General features: G+C 57.7%; 1 pseudogene; it reads right to left on the reverse strand.

Annotated features, from left to right (window-relative positions):
* Positions 1–128: 128 nt before the first annotated feature.
* On the reverse strand, positions 129–22,978 carry LOC101023394 (annotated as a pseudogene).
* Between the last annotated feature and the right edge of the window lie 980 nt (positions 22,979–23,958).

Here is a 23,958-nt window from a genome sequence, read left to right on the forward strand (position 1 = left end):
AGGAGGTTCCCCAGCCTGCCGCTGGGTAGGGAGAGGGTTAGCACCATTAGGGCGCAGGGGGCGAGAGCTTCTCCACAGCCCGTTGTGGGCACTGAGGTCTGTCAGTTGGTCTGTGCATCCTGGCAACGTCAGCGGTGGGTGGTGACCCACTGATGGCCTCAGGAGGGGGCACCATGGCTGGGCAGAGAGCATGAGCAGCAGCACTGGTGTGGATGGTGGGCAGCTGGCAGCCGTCCAGTAGGTGCAGCGTCTCGCAGAACCCGAAAGACGGGGTCCCGCTCACAGTCTGGAGTCAGGGGACAGAGGGGCATCAGAACCAGTGGTTTACAGTACCCAGAACCTGGCTCCCCACCCCAACCTCCTTAAGGAGGCTCCAGCAGCTCCCCACGAAGCAGAGATCCCCGGTTTTTGGAGCAGCTCCCAAAGCAGAGTTGCAGGTCTCCAACTGTTGCTATCTCTCTCCCACCTACTCATGGCCAACCCCATGACACGAGAATGGGCACTGCTGGGCTGAGGTTTCTGGAGGAAAGGTCCTGAGACCCCACCCTGACCCCTTCACATGCCCGTGAAAGGGTCTGCCCAGGGCGATGCCCTGCCATCCCATCTCCATCCTTGCTCATCCCTGGTGTTCCCCAACAGATCCTGGCACAGAACTGTGGTCCTGGGGCCTCCTGCCAGCCTGCAGCGGCCTCTGGCCCCAACTCCCCCCACCGCCCCCTGCCCCAGTGCATCTGTCCTGCCAGGCCTCCGTGACTACCTCCAGCCACAGGGACTGTACTCAGCCTTGGGTTCTGGGTTACAGGGTCCCATCTCCCAGACCAGCCTCCCACTTCTCAGATGGGCCACAAAGCCTAGAAAGAGTGGGCCTTACAGGCTGTCAGCGGAAACCAGGGACTGAGCCCAGGCCCACTGGGGAGGGAGGCCAGTTCCAGGCTGTGCTCGTCAGGGCTGAGGCTTGGCTGGGCCCTCCTGCCCCAGGTTATCAGAGCTATTCTGGGAAGTGGCTTGTTTCCAGCCTCCTGGCCTTGCTCCTGATGCCACTGCCACTGCTGACAGCCCCCAACTGCTGCCCGGGCCCTGCTTACTCCAGCAGACCTCCCTGGGGAGGAGGAGCAGGAGGGCAACAGACATCCCCCAGGCCCAGCAGAGGGCACGAGGCAGCAGGCAGGCTCCTCCACCAAAGCTCCAGGCAGAGCTCCAAAGCACACATCTGCAGACTTGCATCTTGGTCACCCAGGGTGACTTCAGACAAGCTGCTTCACCTCTCGGGCTTGGCTCCCTCCTCTGTCAACCCCACCTCCACAGCAAACGGATGTGGCCATGCTGTGTCACTGCAGCGACCACACACTCTGGAGTTTCCCGGCTTTCCACATGTCCTGCCAACTGTCCCACAGACCAGCAGGACATCCTGGGAATTCCGGGTCTCAAAGTCCAAGACACCTTCCCAGCCGCCCCTCCACTGTTCACTGGTGGCAGAAAACTCCTCACTTAGGACAGCTTCTAGTTCAGCCACCTAACCAGCCCCCATAGCCCACTCCCTGCAGCCCACTCACACCCACCCCTGGGAGACCTTGCAAGCCCAGAGCCTCCTGGGCCATCCGTCCTTGGTTCTAGGCCCCCAGGGGCCTCCGTTCCTGTTCTCTGCCCCATCTGGTCCTCACCCCCAGGGATCATAACCACCCCACCACACTGGCCCTGAAGGTGAGAGACATGGTGCCAGCACCCAGCTTAGGAGACACACAGGAGTGCTCTGAGATGCTGGCTGGGTGCATGCTGAGGGCAGGCAGCACAGGGTGGGTGTGCTGCCTGAGATAATGGAGTTTGAGGCAGGAAGGCCACCCTTGCCAGAGGCAGGGTAGCGAGGCATGGCAGGGGCCACTCTGAGCCCGAATGAGGGCTGCCCAGGAGCCAGCACAGGTAGAGAAGTCTGTATTGGACAAGGGGAGAAGGCAGACCAGGGAGATTGCAGGGGGCCCCGAATGCCAGCTTGAGTGCCCTGGCTGAGGCCTCTGTCCTAGGGGCAGAGAGTAGATAGTCAATAGCACAGGGGCTGCAGCTCCTCACACCACAGCTTCTGGATTCCTTAGATTGTCAGGGTCGGTCCCAGGCCCTCTCCCTGACCTTGCAATTGGGGATGACAGTGACTTTGGGGGAGGGGAAAAAGCCGCCTTCCCTGAGTATCACCTGGATGCCCACGTAGTGCTGGGCCCTTCATGCCCAGACCTCATTTATGCAAGGATGGGGCTTGGCGGCCCCTTTCTTCAGCACATGAAGGCCCTGAGAGGGAAATGGAGCCCAAAGCCACTCAGCTGGTGAGGGGAGCCTAGGTGAGACTCCAGGGCCACCCTGTTTCCTGCCATCAGCACTGCTGAGAGCGGCTGGGACTCAGGAAGGAAGTGTGTGAGTGTGTGTGTGTGTGTGTGTGTGTGTGTGGGTGCGTGTATGTGTGGGGGGGTAGGCGGGGGGGTGGGGTATCCAGAACCACCTCTAGCTCAGGCCCTTCCACCAGGACCCAGCTGGCCAGGAAACCCCCCACCACTTGGATTATCAGGACCCTGGAAGGGAGGCCCTTCCTGCGGTTCCATTGCTCACTCTAGGCAGTCCTCTGGCTGGGGAATGGACAGGCCAGGGCTGGGGACAGGGACTCACCCAGGCCCAGTTTTCACACAGCCTCAGGGACATCCCTGGTCTCACTATGGGAAGACAGAGACCCAGAAGGGAAAGAGCTTACCCAGGTTCACACAGCAAATCAGGTGCCAGGGCCACTCCCTCTACTCCCCCGAGGTCAGACAGCTGCCTGAGGGATGTTGTGTGACTGGGACTCCCCTTGACTGACTCCCAGCACAGCCCAGCCTCCGGCATGGCATCCTGTGGCATCAGGATTTTCAGTGGCCACGTGGCTCCTGAGCCCAGACTACAGATGGAGCCAGCCGGTGCCATGGATGCAATGGTTTGACGACCCCATTTCCCCATCGCCCTCCCGGCCCCACCTCACTTCAGCAGAGATCCTGGGGTCAGGGGACTCACGGTGAGGCTCGACAGGCTCACAATCCTCGGTGCCACACGGCTGGGAGCTCTCAGGCCAGGCCTCGTGGCCACACTGGTCGCTGTCTTCCTCGGGCAGCCCCGTCTGGGTGTTGACACACTTGATCAGGCACCGCTGGACACCACTGCCACAGGGGGCTGAGCACTGGGGAGAGTGGGGGAGGAATGAGTCTCTCCAGGGCCAGCCCTAGCAGTGGGGACAGTGACATCTCCTCTGGGAAGCCGTCCCTACGCCCTGTGCCTGCCAGGCCTGCCCTTGCTCCCAGCCGCCCCCTCAGTGCCTCCTGGAGGACCTGGTCCCACCCCTAGAGCCCACTTGGTGCTGGAACCCCACTCTCACTTGTGGGATCGGCTCCTGCAGAGGGGAGGGGCATGAGAACAGTGGGACAGCCCTCAGGGCTCCTGGGCAGTGAGCCCCTCACACGGGACACACCTGAGAGGCCTGGGCAGGGGCCCCAGGATGGAGCCCTGACGCAGCAGTGGGCAGAGACGTGGGCAAGACAACGCTGTGCCTGAGGGACAGAGGACCTGCAGCAGCCCATGGGCAGGAGGGGAGGAGACAGGTTTCACAGCCAGGGCCCAGCCCACCAGGCTTCATTGTTATCAGTCCTAAACGTGCGCTGTCTGTGCCAGTGTTGTGCTGTGCCTGGTCCTGTGCCTCATTACGATCCTTCATTTAATCCTCCCAACCCTTGTCTCCTAAGCTGTTCCAATTTTACAGATGAGAAAACAGTGACCCAGAGTCACTGGGCAGTCTGTTCAGGCAAAGCAACCTGCCCAGAGTCACTCAGCAGCCAGTGGGACAAAGACTCAAATGCTGGCCCAGCTGACTCCAGGACCCAGTTCAGGGCCCAAATCTGAGACGCCTGAACACCTGAGTTCCAAACAGGCCTGGCAGAAGGTGTCTTGCCCATCTGAGGCCCCTCTTCCACCCCCTTCTGCCGCTGGCCTTTGCTGGGCTCCCTTATAACCCCAAGCTCGTCATTCCCACCTCAGACTTCACACCTGCTATCCCCTTGATCCTTGTCCTTGGCATCACTGACTCCTCCCTCGGGTCTCAACCCCAGACCCCTCCTTGTAAGGCCTTCCCTGACATCACAGCACAAGTGCCCTTTCCTTGTCTGTTTCTCCCTGGCAGGTGTGAGCACCAGTGGGCGGGGCCTCGTCCAGTCACTGCTGCATGCGCAGGGGCCACAGAGAGCCTGGCTCACAGCACACACTCAAAAGATCCTTCACCCAACCCAGGACCGACCAGGTGCCACCACGCACTTGCTCCCCATCCCTCCACGCAGCCCGGCTCACCCGGCACCAGGGCCCCACCACCGACTGCGTGCAGGGTTGGGTATTTCAGGGCCCTGTGGTATTGGGTCTCAGTTGCCTCCTTGCAGAGGCCTGGCTCCGGGCAGGTCACCAGACGCTGCTGCTCACCACCGCCACAGGCCTCAGGGCACTGGGTGGGCAGGGAAGGAGTCAGGGACAGCCAGGGTCTGAGGGCATCCCCTCCCCCCAACTGAACCCCCAGGCCTCACCTCCCTCCAGGAAGAGGTGTACCAGCTGAGGCAGGGCTGGGCCCCGCAGGGCCTGTGCGCAGGTGGCTTGGCAGGCCCGGGCTGACAATGGAAGGGCCGCAGCAGCTGGAGGTCCCGTGTGTCCACACACTGCACGTCCCGCACTGAGGAACCTCTGCCGCAGCTGCGGGAGCACTGGGGACCGAGAGACATGTGGGGACACATCCCCAGGTATAGGCCCACAGGCGTGACCCCATGAGGCATGTGGCAGGAAAGACATCAGGCCCACGCCCCAGACCTGGGCAAGTCCCTGAAAAGCCCCAGCAAGAGGCCAAGGCTGGCAGGACCCAGGCAAAAGGTGGCATGGCCAGGGGCTGCCAGGGGCTGGGACAGACAGAGAAAGGGAGGAACAAAGGCAAGCTGGTGAAAGACAAGTCCAGATGGGGTCAAAAATACAGAGGAAAGGAGACAGGCCAAGCCAGACACAGATGAGAAGATTCCCAAGAGATTCGGAATCCGGTGCAATCTGGTGCACAGACGTGCGGCCTGGAGCCCTCCCCTGTCCTGCTGCTTTTGGAACACAGGCCGTGGGGAAACAGGGCTCCACGCCATGCCCTGGGAATGCCTGTCCTGGCTCCATCCTCACGCACCTTACTCCAGTTGCCTGAGTGCCAGGTGGCACAGGGCCGCAGGTGGCAGTGACAGGCAGGCTGGGGCTGGCCAGCGGGGGCACAGTCCTCATTCGGGCCAGAGCTACAGCGCACCGACCTCCAGACGGCACCCAGGCCACAGGTGGTGGAGCACTGCGGGTCACAGACCCGTGAAAGCCAGGCAGATCCCATCCCCACCAGGCCTCCACAGTCAGGAAACTACCCACCTAGGCTAGTGAGACCTCAGTAAGACAGGGTACTCTTCTGGGCCGCAGTTTCCTTATTTGCAAAATAGGCTCCTCCACCCATCTCCCAGGAAGACCATGAGAATGAAAAGTCAAATTCCCCCAGCAACCAACTGTCCCTGCTCACATGGGACAAAGGGCCTGTGTTCCAGTGTCATTGGTGCAGAGGTGGGGGAGGGGGCCCTGAGGGCACCCCTGACCAGCTGTCCTGACCAGCCTCGTTGCTTCCCAGAGGCACCAGGGAAGGAAGGCTGGGTCCTGGGACAAGCAGCCAAATCGCTGGCTATTGATGTGCAAAACAAGCCCTGTGGGCCTCAGCCTGCCCCTTCCCACCCCCAAATTAGGGATCTGAACAGAAGCTTGCTTCTCCTGCAGTGACCATCTGGGGACCCAGGGAGGGGGCCCTGGCCAGCTTCTTTCATGCAGCTCAGATGCCTGCAGGTCACTGTCAAAGGAGGGTGGAGCCACTGAGGGCAGAGCCAGGTGGCAGTGGGCTGAGCCCAGCCTGGAGGAGCCAGGCCGAGCCTCAGGGAAGCTGCTGCCTGCTGGGCAGGACTGGGCCTGGCAGCCATGCGGGGACCCTCCCCATTCACAGCTGTCTGAGCCAGTTGCATCCTGGGGTGAGCTGTGCTGCCAGATCGTGCCTGCCCCTGCCTTCCCTGAGGCCCCCTGTGCTGCCCAGAAGTGGGCCCCGAGGTCCCCTCATTCCCCTAATCCTGGGAACTCCTGCCCCAAGAGAGGCAAGACAGATGGCACCTGTGTCCCACTCTGCTCATTTTCAGATGAGGAAACAGTCACCAAGGTCCCGCGCAAACTCCCAGCCCACCCAGCCCACACCACTTGCCTGGCTCCAGTTTCCTGCTTGCCAGCTAGCGTTCCTGACAGCCAACGGGTCCGCGGGGGAGACGGCTTCAGCCAGGCTGGGAGCCAGCGGCTGGGTCTCAGGGTTTCTGTGGCTGTTGGCGGGGCTGTCCCAAGCGGGCGTGGACAGTAGCCTAGAGCTCAGGGGCACCTCAGGGCTGAGGGACTCAGGCTGGCCCTTGGGTCCTGGGTTCAGGGCAGGCTCAGGCGTGTGCCCGAGGCCAGTCAGGGTTGTGGGAAGGAAGGTCCCCCACACTGCCACAGTCTGCAGGTCCTATGATCCTGGTCCTGGGGTTGGGAAGGTGGGAGTCCTCGGCTCCAGGGGGCCGTCCCTGCCCTTCATCTCTGGCAGAGGGGCTATGGGGGAGGGAGGGGGAGGAGCCACCCCAACAGTGGGCCACAGTTCACTCTCCACAGGCCCCAGGCCACCCTCCAGAGCTGGCTCCCAGGCCACAGTCCCTCCTGTCCACAGCTCTGTCACGTCAGGACTAGGAGAAGAGTGGGTGCTGCCAACCAGGAACAAAGGGGGCAGTGTGGGGCTGGGTCTTGGAGGCAGGTGGGGTGCTCTGCGGCCCTCAGGTTCCTCATCATCCTTGAAAACCTCGTTGGTCCTGTCCCTCCATGGAGGAGGCAGTTGGCTCGGGCTGTCCTTGCTAACTGGGAAGTCATTTTGGCTCTCAGGGGTGGCAGGCATCTGCAGGCCATCAATGGAAACCCTGGGCCAGGGCAGGCTGGGGAGCCCAAGGTCTGGGGCCCCTATGGGACCTTCTTCCTCAGGCAGGAAATTGATCAAAGGGTTCCCAGGGGTCTGCTCTGAGGGTGGTGGTGGGGAGCAGCTGGCCTGGCTGGGCCAAGGGCTAGGGGACCAAGATCCCGGTGCCCCCTCCTCCTTGGCTGCAGGAGGCTCTGTGGTAAGCACGGGGCTACACATGGAAGGCACAGCAGGATGGCTGTGTGGTCAGGGAGTCCGATCCCCTGTCCACTCCAGGTCTAGATCGGGCTCCTCAAAGGGCCCATAGGACAGATCCTTGTGGAAGTTGATGAAATTGTAGTCATAGTAGAAGTCGTCCACAAACACGGGCCCTGGCAGGTCCAGCTCTAGGGCCTCCTCCTCAGTGGCGTTGCCCATGGTGGTTGGCTTGAGTGATGAGGTAGGTGAAGGGCCTGGGGCCAGGTGGTGCAGGATGAAGTTAGCCTCATTGAAGAGCTCATGGCTGGAGGAGCCACTGCCTGAGCCTTCAGGGCCCAGTGTGTCCGGGGGGCCACCGAAAGGGTGGCAGAGAGCAGGTGACTTCGCTGGCTGGCTGCTGGGCCTCGACAAAGGGACACCGGGACACCGGTGTCATTGGTGCAGAGGACATTTTGGTTCTGAGTGCCCTCCCCACATGTCACTGAGCACTGCAGGGGAAGCCAAGGTGAGGGGCTTAGGCTGGGAGGCAGGGTGCCAGGGGACGCTGGGGCATGGCTGGGTAACCTGTCGACTGCCCTATGTCAGGGTGGCAGAGACCCCAGCCAGCCCTGCCCAGCTCAAGGCCATGGCTGTGGACATGCTTGCCAGGGGCTTCCTGATCCCTGAGGCTTTAGAGTCAGGGGCTGGACCCTGGAATGCCCAGGCTCCCTCCCACCCACGAGGGCTCCAGGAAGGCTGTCTGCCTACCTGTAGCCAAAGACCAAGGGTGGAGCTGGAGGCGGGCCCCCTCCTATCCCACACTCACCTGAGACCAGTTCCCCACAGCCCAGGTGGCCGGACAGGGCACATGGCAGTTTCAATGAGTTTCAGTAGGGGGCCGGGGAAGGTGTTCACAGGCGGGTGGCTCCAGGGCGCTCTGCTCATCCAGCCCCACAGTGCAGATGCAGAGCCCGGCCTGGCCGGAGAGGTCCCCAGGCCCACAGGAGCTGGAGCACAGCTGCCACTCACCTGCCCACCACCTGGTGAGGGCACATGGGTGGCATCGACGTGGCATCAGATGAGTGGCATCAGCAGGCTCACCAGCAGGGAGGGCCAGGCTGGGCTTCCAGGCCCTCAGGGCTTGGGCAGAGCTGGGACTGAGGCCAGTGGATGATTCTCCAGAGCTCTAAGCCCAGTTAAGTGTCCTGCCCTCAAAGCTTGGTGACATGGCACAGCCCCTCCGCTCCTGCCACCCTCCCCTCAGGGAAACTGAGTGTGACCTGAGGCCTACTTCAAATCCAGGGACCCAAAGAGGAGGACCACAGGTGTCCAGGCTGGCCCAGGCTGGGGTGAGGGGTGACTGGGGTCTGGGGCTTCAGCTTTGGGAAGAGAATGAAAGCCCGGCTCCCTCTGCTCCTCCCCGGGGCCTCTGGGGACCCAGATGTAGGGGCCTGTGGCAGACCAGGACACCTGGGGGTGGGAAGTTGGCGGGACAGTGGGGGCGGGCTCACCTGGCAGGGCAGGGCTGCTCGCTGCACTTCCTCTGGCAGTCATCGGGCCAGCCCTGGGGGGCAGGGTGCTCTCCGTCCACGGGCCCTGCCTGCCACTCTAAGCAGTACACACTCTGCCTCTACACACCTAGGGGCCATGGGACTCAGCCTGGGACTGGCACCCAGGTGCCCACCACCCAAGACCCAAAGACACCCTTTCTGCCAGACCCTCCCAGCGCCTCACTGCCCATGTCAGGATGAAGGCAGACCTCCACCGTCGCTTCTTCTTGTCCTCCTGCTTCTCACTCACACCCTCTCCTATGTAGCCTCCCCTCTGACTGCCCCTGGACGGGTGGCAGAGTGTGGAGGTTTCGTGGGTTGGGTGCCCAGACCCTCTGCTTCCTAACTGAGATGCCTGGACAGCTCATTTGGCCTCTCTGAACCTCAGCGTCCTCCTCTGGGAAGTGGGAGCAACAATCCTGCCTCCTCCAAGCCCTGGAGGGAGGACTGCGTGTGTTCTTGCATGTGCAGGCTCGGCCTGTGCCCCGCACATCCTAAGAGCTCGATCCATGCCAGCTGCTGCTAGCATGCAAACCCAGTCATGGTGTCAAGGCCATCCCACCGTCCACACCCTTCCCAATGGCTCAGAGAATATCTGGAAAAGAAATTGGGCAACAAGGGGCAGCCCCTGCTCTCCACCCCTGTACCAACCTTGGCACTGCTCCTGTCCTTCACACCGTCTGCCACTGCCCATCCTGGGGCCTTTGCACGGCCATGCTCCTCACCTTGGACACTCACTCCCATACTGCCTATTGAGGCCCAGCCGCAGGACCCTGTCTGCAGGTGGCTCTGCCTTCTCAGCTCCATCCCCACCCTGTGGTCCAAAGAGTAAGTTGTCCCTCCCCTGAGCTGCCAGTCCCACACCTGTCCCCCTCTTTCCTCACCAACAGATTCTGATTTTGTTCAAGGAGCAATGAGACCAGCTGAAAACACACCCCACTGCCGCTCCCTTGCAACTATGGGGGTTTGGGACACAGTCCTGGCTGGGGAGAAAAAGGCACGAGTCCCTCACTGGGAGTCAGCCCTTTCCCCTCTCTTTCTTCCTATCCGGTACAGGGTAAGAGCCCTGGAAGGGAGGACAGCATCTGTGACAAGCAGGAGTGAGGGGAGGCTGCTGTGGCAAGGATGGTGTGACTGAGGGCCAATCAGCTCCAGGTCCTGCCACCTTGGACTGTGCACCTGGGACTTCCTGCCTGAGACAAAGAACCCCTGTCTGTTCCAGTCACCATGGGGCACTTGCCTCTGCAGACACTCCTAAGTGGTCCCCCTGCGAAGCAGCCAATTTGCTGAAAGACAATTCCCAAATGTCTAATCCTGCAAATGTATGTGCTGTTTTTCACGTTTGTCCAATTAAAGAGCTGCTGTGTGACTGTGGGCAAGTCTTCGGCCACCCTCTGGGCCTCGGTTTCCTCCTGTATAAAGTGGGGCTGGGGCTGCCTCTGCAGAGGGCTGTTGAGAAGCTGGGACGAGCTTCAGGCATGACTGGCACTGACTGGAGGGACTGCTCCAAGTCTCTAGCCCATGACACCAGCATCCTAACGAGCCCTTGCGTCCTCGGCCTCCCTCCTGGTGGCAGTACCCCAGCCCGGATCTAAAGGAAGCTTCCAGGGCCTCAGCCAGTTGAGAGGTCTGACCGAGCACAGCTCCTGAAACCCTCTGCATCTAGGCCAGGGTCACTGGCCCCCACCCAGCTCAGACCTGGAGGTCAGGAGGCAGGGAGGGCCACAGGCCAGTCTTGGATAAGCACAGGGCCCTGGGTGGGGCTGGTTGTGAACCCCATGCCTGCCACGGGTGGCCTCCTGAAGTGAAGATTAGCCAGGTAGTGCCTCAGGTCTACGGTACCACTGACCTCTGCGTCTCAGCAGATCTTCACACCACCCCGCTTAGATGGGGAAACAGAGGCCCAGAGAGGTGAAATCACTCACCTCAGGCCATCCCTTCAGTGCTGGCCCATCCTCCCAGCTGCCCCTGGTCTCATCTCAGACCTTTGTTGTGCCTCTGAGGCCACCAAGCCCCTCCCGCTGAGTGCCCCCTACAGACGAGCTGCAAGACTGAGGGCCTGGCCTGCAAAAACTGCATTTGCCCTTGACTACAACTTTACTGGATGGGCACTGCTGTTATATAGATGGGGAAACAGAGGCCCAGAGAAGGGGTGAAGAGGGGATTCGAACTCAGAGCCATCTAAGGTGCAGGGCTGTTCCCCACTGCCCTCTCCTGCCTCCTTCCAGCCAGCAGCTGCTTTGCCATGTGGCCTCTGATGAGTCTCTCCAGTCTCTGGACCTCAGTGTCCCCCTCTCTGGAAAGGGGTCAGCAGTGGGGACCCTGTCAGCCCCCAGAACACTGCTTGAAAGTGACTCAAGGTGGCCTGGACACTCGGACTGACCATTATGAGGACACTTCTAAGAGCCAGAGGCTGGGACAGAGCCAAGCTCCTGCAATCGGCTGACTGCTTGGGTCCCTCTGTCCCATTGCCCAGGGCACCCTGGGCCCCACACTCACGTAGGCTGCGTGCACTGCTGCTCGGCGCTCTGTATGCCCAGGCCACAGCTCCGGGAGCAGATGGACCAGGCGCTCCAGCCGGACCAGCCACCATCCACCGCCTCGGGCCGGAAGCCCACAGGTACGCACTCCCCATTGAGACACCACTACTGTGACAGATGGAGGTAGAGCCACCCCAGCCCCCAGCTTATCAGTCATCCTCACCCTAGTGAGAACAAGGTGGGTGGGAAGGCTGAGAAAGGCACAGAGGGGAAGGATGGAAGGTGAGAGAGACCCCCTCACAATCATCACAATCATCTGTGACCCAGGCCACAGGGAGGAGCTGAGCAGGGAGTAAAACAGCCCACGTGCTGACTCAGCTGAAGACACCCTGGGGAATCATGGAATCAAGCCCTGGCCCCAGTGCCTCTGCTTTGCAGATGGGGCCTTGGGAGGCAGAGAGTGCGGGGCTCTGCTAGAAGCACAAGCAAGACTGTGAGCCGGGGCTGACCCCAGGGCCTGGTTACAGCAGGTCTGGCGTCTCACACACCCACCGCCGGGACTGGGGACATCCCCTACCTTATTCTCCCCACACCGGGTGCTGTCCACGGCTGCATTCAGCTTGGAGTGACAGGTGGTCCCCACAGAGCACCAGATTGTGTGGCAGACATTCTGCGAGGAGGAGGGCATGGGCCATACCCTCACCCCCCCCCCCAGTGCCACCACCCACCCTGCCCCCTCCCTGTCCCCAAGGGTCCCCTGGGCACCCCTCCACATGGCAGGGGCCCACAGACCCCCAGAGGTCCTTTCTTGTGTGCCTGCTCCCACCTTCCTCCCCGGACCATGTGGTGGTGTGGGGCGCCCAGGGCTGTGCTCCTCAGAGCCGTAGCCAGCTGTCCCCACCTCTCCGGGCCCAGCCCCTCCTCTGGAAACACTCCTGTTAGAAGATCACTTCAGGCAATCTTCTCCAGGATAAATAGACCCTCCCCACTGGGGTTCCTTTTCCCTCTTATGAGCCAGCTCCAGAGAGGCTAAGGGACTTGCCGGAAGTGTCACAGTTGGTCCATGGTTGACCCAGAATTCAGAGCTGGGTATGTGGCCGCCCATCCCTGTCCTCTCCCACAGGCCACCTGATGTCTCACAGTATCACTCGGGGGCGCAGCCCAGGCCAGGCGAGGTTACTCCCAGGCTGGCATCCACAGGCTGGTGAGAGCTGTCCCCTGAGCCCTCCTGCCAGGTCCCCACACCCCCACACCCACATCAGCCCCACTCACATCCATGTCCTCGCAGAAGGCAGAGTAGGCCCTGTACTGGAGGCGGCACTGGTGGCTCACATCATAGAGGACGCCAGGCAGCACAGAGGGGAAGTCGATGATGTCCTTGGCAGGAGGGTCGTCTAGGCACAGGCCCTACCCACGGCTAGAGATGGGACGGGAGGATGGAGGGGGCGCAGCCTGTGAGACCCATCGGAGAAGCCTCTGTGGGGCTGGGAGAGGAGAAGTGGGAGGGGGCACAGAGCCCTACAACTGTAGGAAACTCCAGCCTCCCCGCTTGGTTCAGCTGATCCTCCAACCACAGCCAGCAGCACAGGCCCTCCTGGCCTCTCTCATCTCACCTCCTGGGCATTTCAGCTGGCTAAACAACCCCAACCCCAAATCCCAGCCCTCTGCACACGCTGCCAGGGCCCTTTCCTCAGAAGGCCTCCTGGACCGCCAAGCCCTCATGTGGCCCTGCTCTCTGACCCTGCAGCCTTCGTCCCTGAGCCCAGACCCCGGAGCCAGGCCCGACAAGGATCCAGAGAACATCACTTCACAGTTGACACAACAGAGCCTCCGACAGCCCCACGCAGGCAGAGACCTCGGGTCGTCTGTGGAAGGGCGAGGTCTGGAAAGCAGCCCCTCCCCTGGGAGAGAGCCCAGGGCAGCCATGCCTGTCCCCCGAGTTGTTCAAGGGTCAGCTATACTCTTATATTTGCATTTAAAACTGGCACTGCACAAAAAAAAGATGAATGATACAATTTATGCCAATAATTTAAATTTAAAACTTTTTCTTACTTAGAACAACATTAAATAGCAAATTAAAAAACAAAAGAAAACAACAAAACCCACCAGAACAGTCTGGGCATGGTGACTCATGCCTATAATTCCAGCACTCTGGGAGGTCGAGGTGGGTGGATCACTTGAGGTCAGGAGTTCAAGACCAGTCTGGCCAACATGGCAAAACCCTGTCTCTACTAAAAATATAAAAATTAGCCAGGCACTGTGGCACACACCTGTAGTTCCACCCACTCAGGAGGCTGAGGCAGGAGAATTGCTTGAACCCAGGAGGCAGAGGTTGCAGTGAGCCCAGATTGTGCCATTGCACTCCAGCCTGGGAGACAGAGTGAGATTCTGTCTCAACAAACAAACAAACAACAACAACAACAAGAACACCAGAACAAATGAAGAGAACATGAAAAAATGGAGAAAGCTTCGTATTTCAGTTCCCTTAGTGGCCCCTTCTTCCTGCCTCTCACTGGATCTTGTGTCCGGCCCTCGCCTCCTCCAGCCTCATTTCCTATGCAGCCTTGGCTCCCATAGCCTTACTCAGGGTTCTGCCGTTCCCTGAAATCTTTCCCACTCCTTCACGGCTGCAGGCCTTTCTCAGGCTTCCTCTACCAGGAACGCCATTCTTATCCCTTCTGCACATGTGTGAATTCTCGCTCCTCCTCCAAGTTCAAGCTCAAGTGTCCCTTCCAGGAGGACATTTGGGATGCCAGCACCACATCTTTGCCAGGTGCCCCTCTGCTTCCCTCTACCCCGGCTCTGCAGTATGACTGTCTGCCTCTCCCCCATTAGACCTTGACCTCACAGATCAAGACCTTGTCCCTCTGCTTCCCTCTACCCCTCCAATGTGACTGTCTGCAGCTCTCCCAGTAGACCTTGACCTCATGGATCAAGGCATAGGGGCCCGGTGCTAGAGGACTACCTCAAGGTATACTGGCGGCTGCCGTGGGACCAGGTGGGGGGAGCGGCGTTGTACAGGAGCTGTGGAGACATGATGAAAGGCCGTTTCCCAATGGGTTCACAGTCATTGCCGCTTCCGTCATGCTGAATGCCAAAACTGTGTGAGAGCACAGGCCCCAGGGGCGGGCGAGCTGGCGGGAGGCCACCCAATGGCCGCAGCCTTGAGAAAGTCACATTCCCTCTCTGAGTTTCCTTAATGTAAAATGAGGGTATGACAGCTAGGATCCAGGGGCTCCTGCTCTGGCCTGAAATGAGGGCCAGGGACCCACAGCAGCCCTACCCCTGCCTGGGGGCTGGCCAGCAATGGCAAACCAGGTGGCACAGATGGGGGCCCGTGATGGCCCCTGCAAGCTCACTGGCCTCAAGAACAGTCTGACAGAGGTTCCCACTCACAGGTCCTTGTCCCAAGGCTGTGCACTTGAGTTAAGGGATCTGAGCTGCTGTGTCACAGAAAGGTCTCCAGAGACCATCCTTGGGAAGGACACGAGAAAAATTATTTCCTGAGCATCTACTATGTGCCAGGGGCCATGCTAAGCACTTTCAGAAAAACAATCTCACTCAGTTCTCATTATTACTCCCAGGGAGGCTCAGAGAGTCTGAGGAACTAGTGAGCGCAACACAGCCAGGAAATTGCAGTACTGCGGCAGGTTGTTCTTTCTGCAGTCATAAGCAGCTTTAAGGTCCTGCAGGCACAGCCATCACCCAGGAAACCCGGATATCTGAATGGATGACCCCAACAGCTTTGACCACAGAACCCTCTGGGAGCCTGCCTTTGAAAGCTTGCTGGACAATCTAAGATGCTGCCATATTCGCCAGCTCAACAGCCCAAGCACAGGTTGCTGGAGGCCTGTGAAGGCAGGAGCCTCAGGCAGTGGTGTCAGATGGAGGGAGCCTTGGACGTCACTGAATCCAAACCCCTCAATCTATGGGAAGCACACAGAGGCCTAGAGAGGGCAGGCACTGGCCCAGGCCACAGAGCAAACAGGAACAGGGACAGGGATCGAGAGTAAAAAATACAGCACTGAGGGAAATGGGGAGGCACAGCCAAAGACCTACGATGACTTTCTGGCCCATCACAACTCCCCTTTAAATAAGACTCTCTCCAGGCCAGTCCCAGAGATGCCCAGGCAGGCCTCTCTCCTGCTTTACAGGGAAGCAGCCTGGTTGTGGGGAGGGGACAGTGCAGGGACAGCACATGGCCACAGTCGGGGCTCCTTCTCCAGAGAGCTTCCTTTCCCCTGTACTTTGTGACCCACAGGCTGGATACCTGGTGCCCCCAGGCTGGGAGGGTGAAGCTCAGCTCTCCGTGTAGCAATGGGGGCAGGCATGGTACCTGTGCCCGAGCTCGTGGGCTACAGTGAAGCCCAGTGGCAGGCCTGTGTCCTTGTTGATGCTGCAGCTGCAGTGCGGCAGGCATATGCCCACCACGTGGGACAGGCCCAGGGTCTCACAGGGCCGGTTCATGGCTGCACACAGGTCCTTCCTGCATAGGCAGAGAAGCAGCCTTCAGGTTAACCTGGCCCAGTGCTAGGCCCACCTGAGCAAAGGCCAGGGAAGGGTCCCCCCGAACTGATTCCAAGTGGAAAGGATGTCCCTCCCACCGTTCTGTGGCATGAGGCCAGCACAGTGGCCACGTGGGAAGCAGGTGCTCTCATTCACACACAATCCACTGGGCATCTCTTTGGCCCTTGGGAGCACAGACCCGCACAGAACAATTTTGGTTACTATCCAGCAGGGGTGCTGACAGAAGCTGCCAGAGTCCAGCAGAGGGAAAATAACTGCCTCTGGACAGATCAGCAGTTGCCAGAGGTTAGGGGAGGAGAGAAGAAGGTGGCTGTGACTATAAACTGGTAGTACAAGACATCCTTCTGATGAGACAGATCTGTATCTAGACTGTGGGGGTGGATAGGTGAACCCACAGTGATGAAACTGCACAGAACTGAATACACACACATTCACACAAAGGGCAGTACGTGTGGAACTAATGATATCTGAGGAAGTCTGTGGATGGTATCAGTGTCAGTTTCCTGGTTGGGATACTGTGCTCTAGTCATGCAAGATGTTACCACTGGGGGAGATGGATGAAGGCTATACATGCCCTCTCTCTATTATTTCTAACAACAGCATGAAGATCCACAATTATTTCAAAATAAAATGACGTCCCCGAGTGCAGACAGAATCCAGCCTTGGGCCAAAGGTGCGCAAACTCTCCTCAAAATGGGGCTCCCTGAGAGCACGGCCCCCTCCTCCACCAGGGCTTCTCCCGCAGGGCTGTGAAGCACCTCCCTGAGATGTAGGCTCCCACCCTCCTGCGGCTGGTGGTACCTGCTGAGCAGGATGGCGGTGTCATGGTACAGGGGGTGGCGTCCCTCTTCATGTTGATGCTTTTCTGCCACTTGCAGAAGCTCTTCAGGGTGTTGTCTGCATGGTGTGTGGTCTTTAGGTTCTCCTGGGAGCAGAGAGAATGACTGCTCATGCCTCCCCTGAGTTCCAAGAAGGTCAGGCCTCATTGTCCTCCGTACAAAGGCAGGAGACAGAGGCCCAGCAGGGCAGTGGGAGGCCCACAGGCACCAGTCCAGCTTCTGGCCTGACCACCCCTCCTGTAGGAACCTCCTGCAGGGGACCTGGGACCTGAGAGAGGGTCCTTCAGGAACCAGGGGTTGGCAGGGGACACGGTCCAGGCCAAGGAGGCCTTCACTATGCCCTTCCATACAGAGCAGCACAGGTCATGGTGCAGGAGGGCTCTGGCAGCCAAAGCCATTGCTGGGCACCATGGGACCACATGACCACTCACCTCTTCATTTTCCGGAAGGACCAGGCGCACAGTGGTGATGTGGATGTGGTTCCCAATGCTGGGGTCATGAAACAGGCCAGCCACCTGCCCAAGAGATGAGGAGGTCAGGCTGTCACCAGAATGAAGGATACAAGGAGCCAATGCCCACCCAACCCACCCTCCCACCCAGGGCAACGCACACCCATGCTCACACACAGGGACGCTCACACGGGTGCACACAGGCTGCACAGTGGACAGGTGATGCACGTACACCAATGCATGAGTGTCCCCATACCTCACACACACTACCCCAACCCAGCAGCCCCAGGACCTGAAGAGGACAAGAGACCTCCGAAGCCCCTTCCCAGACCACAAATCTTTCCTAGACCACAGACAGGTAAGCTCGGTATCAGTCCCCAGCAAAGTGACTCCAGAGGACCAGAAGTGGTGAGGGTCTGCTCGGCCTGCCTGAGGACTGACCCATGCTGTATTGTGAGTCAGGGCTAGGGACAGCTTAGTACTACCACAAAGGCCTTCCCTCAGCATGTATAACCTCACTGTCTCCCAGGAGCTATGGGGGGAATACAGGCATTGAGAGATGTTTGAGGGAGGCAGGGTCTTAATTGGCTGATCAACTCAACCAAGCAGCATTGGTTAATGGCCCAAGGTCAGTGTAGGGTGTTTCAACTGGATAAATGATACCCAGGGAAGCCCAGCCCTGTACTGCTGCAGGCCTGGAGAGCATGCCAAGGTGTGCAGTGTTTGTGAAGGTAAGATCTGGAGGTACAGGTAACCACAGGCTCCCGGTGAGCTGAAAGTGTGACAAGAGCCCCTCGAAAAGGGCTTGTGACCTCTGAGAGCAAGAACAGAATTGGGGGTGAAAATGGGGTGAAACTGGCTGGGCACGGTGGCTCACACCTGTAATCCTGGCACTTTGGGAGGTCAAGATGGGCAGATAACGAGGTCAGGAGTTTGAAACCAGCCTGGCCAACATGCAGAAACCCCATCTCTACTAAAAATACAAAAAAATTAGCCGAGTGTGGTGGCATGCGCCTATAGTCCCAGCTACTCAGGAGGCTGCGGCAGGAAAATCAGTTGAACCAGGAGGCAGAGGTTGCAGTGAGCCGAGATCGCGCCACTGAACCCAGGTAACAGAGAGAGACTTCATCTGAAAAAAAGAAAGAAAGAAAGAAAGAAAGAAAAGAAAGAAAGAAAGAAAGAAAGAAAGAAAGAAAGAAAGAAAGAAAGAAAGAAAGAAAGAGAGAAAGAAAGAAAACGGGGTGAAAAGGGACCTGTCTTGCTATCCTTGGGACAAACCCACCCAAGTTCTAGGACTCAGGTCTGAATCTAGCATGGGGAGAATGATGATAAATTGGAGTCTGTAGGTGGTGTTGGTAAAGAAAGGTGTGGCTATCCTGAAGGTGGCTGTGGGTCAGATAGTGCAGCAGCCAAAAAAATAGCTGCAGCCAATCTTGATTGAGCCTAACATGTACAGTCCCTGTGCTTGGACTTAGCACGCATTATGTCATTTAATCTTGTTACTTCTAAGGTAGGCACAATTATCCTCGTTTTACAAATGAAGTAACTGAAGCTCAAAGAGAGGGTGAAACTGGGCTCGGAATTCAGGTTTTGCTATTTCAAAGCCCCTGCTTACTTCCTAAATTTGGGGAATGCTGCCTGCCTATTCTGTTGGGAATTCTCAACGCATATTTATTTTGAAGGCTCTGAGAAGTCCTGTAGTAAAGAAGTCTGTTTTACCTTTTTTTTTTTTTTAATGAGACAGGGTCTCACTTTGTCACCCATATGGAGTGCAGTTGCATGATCTCGGCTCACTGCAGCCTCGACCTCCTGGGCTCAAGCAGTCCTCCCACCTTAGTCCCTCAAGTAGCTGGGATGACAGGTGCGCACCACCATGCCTGGCCCGTTTTACTTGTTTTAATCCTGTGTGGCCAAACTTATTCAACAGCAGAATCTTTTTTCATAGTACGCTACTGGCATTCTTTGGAACACATTCCCTGAAATATTCCTTGGGAAATGCTATGATGAGACAGAGTCCCCAAGTGCAGGATCATGCTCTTCCACATCCATCACTTTATCCCAGGTAGAGCGATGGCTCTCGACAAGTCAGTCTTAAATAAACATCTGATCCCGAGGGAACATCTGTTCCCCATCCTTCTGGCCCACCCTGACCCAGGGCACATGTCTCCAGGGTCTCTCCTCAGCAAGTTCTCTGGGCATTAGGAACCACACAGGGATCAGAGGCCAGGGACCTGAATTCCCCTCCTGGCTCTGCCCCAGACCTGTGCTGTGTGGCTCTGCCTGGTCACTTACCTTCTTTGATCTTGAGATTCCCTGACTAAAAATAGGAATAAGTTGATCTGCCTCGCAGGGGGACCTCAAAGGGCAAATGAAATGGTGGATATAAACACAGTAAAGTACTGTGTCCATGGGAGGGGAACTCCTAGGCCTGACAAAACTGGCTACTGGGCCCCTATCTCCCCGTGTCACTTCTTCCCACCCTGGGGGGTTAGTACATCCCAACACAGGCTGACCCCACCCTCTAAACCCCAGCCAGGGGAGGCTGGCCAAGACCCAGCCCAGCTGGCCCTACTGGGCCTGCTCCCCGACCCAGGCTGCACCAGATCAGAAGAGGAAGCACATCTAAGAAGCTGGGGAAACTGAGGCCAAGAAGCATACCTCTGTGGATATGTGCTCCAGCAAATGCAGTACCAGAGCTGTGGGCAGGTTGAGATTGGCATGCCAGCCAAGCATTCCCCAAACCCTAGCAACCCTTAGCAGGCAGCTACTCACCTGGACTGGCCAGCACTGCTGCTGCTCTGCAGAGGAGGTACTGGGTACCACACTCCAGGTCCCAGTAATAGAGGTTAGTTATTCTAGGGTGGGAGCAGGGTGGTAGGGGGGAGGGAGGTTCCTGGCTAGTGGCCCTGTTGGAGCTGGGCATGGCTCACCTGGCCTGGGCACTGGGGGAAGAATGGCTGGCAGAGTCAGGTGCCATAGGCTGTGGGGCGGAGGGAGCAGAGGCAGGTTGAGTCCCAAGGTGGGAGAGGTAGGTGAGATGGAGCGAGGGAGGTCAGTCTAGGGGATTGACTGGGGCAGGCCTGAAAAGCAGAGGACACAGTCTTGTGGCACAATTAAGGGCACAGGCTATGGTGATGTATCCGTCGGTCTATCTGTGTCCTCTGGTCTAAGGGGCACTGGGCATGGGGATGTTAAGAGGGGCTTCTAGAAAGGCCCCTTCATGTCCCCAGGCCCAGCACCCACCCGAGAACTGGGAGCAGAAGAGCATACCTTGCATCCCACAGGTGCTTGGAGCACTGGAATCACCCCACTGTGCCAGCCTCTCCGGGGCCTGATGCTTGTACACCACATGGGCTGGGCGTGGCTGGGCTGGGCCGGGCCGGGGCAGCGTCCAGGGGCTCAATGAAGTAGTCCTCATTGGAGAGCTAGAACACACCTTCCTGGGGAAGAAGCACCAGGGTCACACAGGGAGGACTGGCCCTCAGCTGCTCTTCCTGCACGTCCCAGAGGCCCATCCTGCCCAGCTGAGCCCCCACTGCCCACACCACCTGTGACTGCCCACAGACACTCTGCACTTTCCTCCCGCTGGGCCTTTGCACACTCTGTAGCCTGCACCTGGAAAGCCCTTCTCTGCCATTTCACATACAGCCAAACCTTCAAAGCAGAGCTCAGAAGGCTCCAAATCTGACAAAATGCTGTCTTCCAGAGTCCTAGACAGCCATCCTGAGTGGGGAGGCTTGTGCCCAGGCCTCCAGGCTATTCTCCATTTCCTCTGCATGCCAACCATTTCCAGCACTGTGCTCCCTCCCACATGGCCAGGGCTTCTGACCTTCCCTCTATCTCCCTAAGGGAACAAATCACTCCAAAGCATCTACACCCACACCCGAGCAGAGGAGATGCCCATGGCCACCAGGACATCCTGTTCTCTGGGCCCAGGGCCGCCCAGAGAAGGGAAGCTAGCAGGAGTGTCTTGGACATGTCCGCCAGCATTCAGAATCCACAGAGGGGAGGGGCCCTGGGAAGCATCTTTGATGCCCACTACCTCCTGAGGAAGCTCAGGGCTCCAACAGGGAAGAAGGTCTTACGTGCCTCGGACTTCCCCTTGTAGGTACCAATTCTGCTACTTGGGTCACACAGGACCAGGGAGTCTGGAGGGAGGGCTGGAGAGTGCATCAGCTCTTCGGTCTGGAGACCTGGGTATGAATGTGGAGTGCCCCCCTTCCACCCACCAGTCACTGAATGACTAGGTGACCCCGGGCAAGTTCCCCTCTGAGCCTGTTTCCTCATCTGTGAAATGAGAATGATGCCCTGTGTGCACAGGTACTGCTTAGGTTCAACAACATCAACTGTACATTAAGGGACAGGCACAGGCTCCATAAATGAGAATACTGTGCAGGGCAGATGGGCCTTCAAAGGTCCAGATGTTGTGCAGCTTGTATTTGGGCTGCCCTGTCATTAGGCCCTGTGCAGCCACAGCCCACGGTTTTTGCCTGAGCAATCTAAGCTGAGGGCCTCCTGGGAACAGTGGACGCTGAGAGTGTGCACACATCCCCTACTCCTCCCAAACCCCCACCCTCCAGAGCTGGGAGAGTGGGGCTGGTCAACTGAACACAAACAGAAAGGGGCCCTGCTCCGCCTGGAGTGGAAGCTGCTCTAATCAGCCCCAGTCAGGGAGCCATTAGGGCTGCAGGCAGTAGCCAGCACCACCCTTCAGCCAGACCAAGCCAGGAAGCTGAGGCCTGCTTTTCCCGGAACGCTGATCCAGGCAGAGGGGCTGAAAGCGGTTCCTCACCACACCCTGCAGAATGGCTACAGGGTGAGGGGTGGCTTTCCTGGAGAAGAGCAGCCTAAAGGGACCTGTGAAGGAACAGTCACAACTGATGCCCCAGGGAAGAGAAGCCAACTGCTTTTTCAGTTACTTAGTCCAGTCAAACAGAGGTTCTCAAAGTGGGATCTCTGGACCTGCATCTTCAACATTACCTGAGATGGTTTCAGAAATCCAAGTGTTTGGGTGCCACCCCAGACCTACCCTGCAAACATTCTGTTTAAACAGGGCCTGCAGGTGATTTGAGCTCATAGTAAACTTATCTTTTCTTTTCTCTTTCTTTCATTTTTTTTTTTTTTTTTTTTTTGAGTGTCTGGGGTCTCGCTGTGTCTCCAACTGGGCGCCATCATCACACCCTACATCCTACATCGTTGAACTCCTGGGCTCAAGTGATCCTTTGGCCTCAGCCTTCCAAATAAGTGGGACTACAGGTGCACCACCACCCGGCTTTCACATTAAACTTTGAGAACTGCTATCCTAGAGATCAACGAGGCATGCATTGTCGCTCCCATTTTACAGGCGTGAATACCGAGGCTGGCAGAGGAAAAGTGCACTGGGCAAAGCCACCAGACAAGTGCGTGGCCAGGCTGGAGCCAATCTCCACATCCCACCACCCCAGACTGCCCCGAGTATACATGTCCCAGTGCACTCAACAGGCTGTTGCAGCCGCTGGTGGCCGCCAGGCCACCCTCGAGCTCGGGGTCCTGCACCTCCCCAAGCAGATGGCAGGCGGGGGTGTGGGCCCAGATGTGCCCGCGACCCAGGCCGCCAAGCCTCAGTGTCTCACTCACAAAGCCGGGCGCCAGCAGGTGTTGATTGGAGGTCAGGTTGAAGCGCAGCTCGCAGCCGCAGTATTGCAGCTGGTAGAAGGAGGGCGCGTCTGGGCGCACAGACACATTCCCGCTTGCGCAGCGTGCGGGGCCACAGCTCACAGGACAGGAAGGACCCCCAGGGGTCCACGCGAACCTGGTGCACGATGTCCAGTGCCTCCCTGGCCTTGGTTGCACGTCCTGCAGGGAGAGAACCACAAACGCCTAGGCCCAGGGCAGACCCGGGTCCTTGCTGGTGACCGGGGACCAGAGTGGAGCGGCCAAGAGGGGGCTGCTGGAGTCAGAGTATCCGGATTCAAATCCTCGCTGTGCTGTCTACTAACTCTGCTTTTCATCTTTCCGTGCCTCAGTTTCTCCATCTGGATCGTTGCAGTAACTTCTTTTGTTGTTGTTTGTGTTTTGGGATTTTTGTTTGCTTGTTTTGAGACAGTCTCGTTCTGTCGCCCAGGCTAGAGTGCGTGGCACGATCTCGGCTCACTGCAACCTCCACCTCCTGGGTTCGAGGGATTCTCCTGCCTCAGCCACACCCAGCTAATTTTTGTATTTTTAGTGGACACAGGATTTCACCACGGTGGGATGAAGTTGTTTATAGATGTCAGTTATATCCAGTTTATTAATGGCGTTGTTGAGTTCTGTTAAGTCCTTGCTGATGTTCCGCCTGCTGAATCTGTCCATTTCTGATAGAGACGTGTTGAAGTCTCCTGCTATGACAGTGGATTCATCTATGTTTCCTACACTTCTATCAGTTTTTACCTCAGGGTGTTTGATTCTCTGTTGTTAGCACATACACGTTAATGATTGTTTTGTCTTCTTTGAGATCGGATCCCCCTTGTCATTCTGTAATGCTTTGACAGAATCTTTATCCTTGCTAAATTTCCTTGCTTTGAAGCTGCTCTGTCTGAAATTCATATAGCTAGTCCTGCTTTCTTTTGATTAGTGTTAGCATGGTATATTTTTCTTCTATTTATTTACGTTTAATCTATATATTTCTTTATATTTAAAGTGAGTTTCTTGCAGGCATCATATAGTGCACAGTTAGGTATTGTTTTTGGTTGACTGACAATTTCTGTCTTTTAACTGGTGATTGACCATTGACATTCAAAGTGATTATTATATCAATATAGTAAGATTAATATCTACCATATTTGTTACTGTGTTCTATTTGTTGTTCTTGCTTTTGTTTCCATTTTTGACTTCTACTCTGTTTCCATCTTTTGTGGCTTTAATTGAGCATTTCATGATTCCATTTTCTTTCCCTTC

Source organism: Papio anubis, chromosome 7, assembly GCF_008728515.1.
Source record: "Papio anubis isolate 15944 chromosome 7, Panubis1.0, whole genome shotgun sequence".
NCBI classification, from domain to species: Eukaryota; Metazoa; Chordata; class Mammalia; order Primates; family Cercopithecidae; genus Papio; species Papio anubis.